A 722-nucleotide genomic window follows, 5' to 3' on the forward strand; every position below is an offset into this window, starting at 1 on the left:
TGATTTTTTAGGCTCTTATGTATTGTTTACAGGTTATTATTAGTGTAAAAGGACAGACTACATTCACTTAGTTCAGTTTTTGACACTGGAACAACTGGAAAAACTGGAAATGGTGTCTCTTACTGAATTACTTAATGAAAGTTAATGATCTGTTATGAGTCAGTGATCGGTTCAAGTTCAACAAAAAATTACGTATTTGGAAAAATGTTTGAAAATTTGTAAATAAAACAGTTGACTGATTTCTAATGCTACCTTTAGATATTTCAGTAAAGTAATGTTTTTGAGTTCAGAAATCTTCACTTTGGGGTTTTTCCAAGCAAATATATGTGATTGTGATTTAATCATGGTGACTAAGGGTGACCGGGCTTATACATACTTGCATAAAACATATCTTTACAGGAAAAGCTTCTTGTGACGTCTGAGTTGTAATTCTTGGTGTTGTTGTCTTTTATTCTCATATATGTTAACAGTGTTTTGTACGGTTACTTATATTGTACCTTTGTTGTTTGTTTGTTTTTATCTTCTTTATTTTGTCAAGCACTTTGTAACCTTGTTTAGATGAGTGCTATACAAATAAAGTTATTATAATCAGCATATATCTCTATAAGTCTCCATGACACCTTCTGGACACCCCATTAATATATATTCATAGATCCGCCCCTGCACAGAAAACACATGATCAGTAAAATGCTTTGGTTTTTGTTTTACATTTACTGTTTATA

This window comes from Morone saxatilis, unplaced genomic scaffold (genome assembly GCF_004916995.1).
Source record: "Morone saxatilis isolate NCDOM2014 unplaced genomic scaffold, NCSU_SB_2.0 Contig9, whole genome shotgun sequence".
NCBI classification, from domain to species: Eukaryota; Metazoa; Chordata; class Actinopteri; family Moronidae; genus Morone; species Morone saxatilis.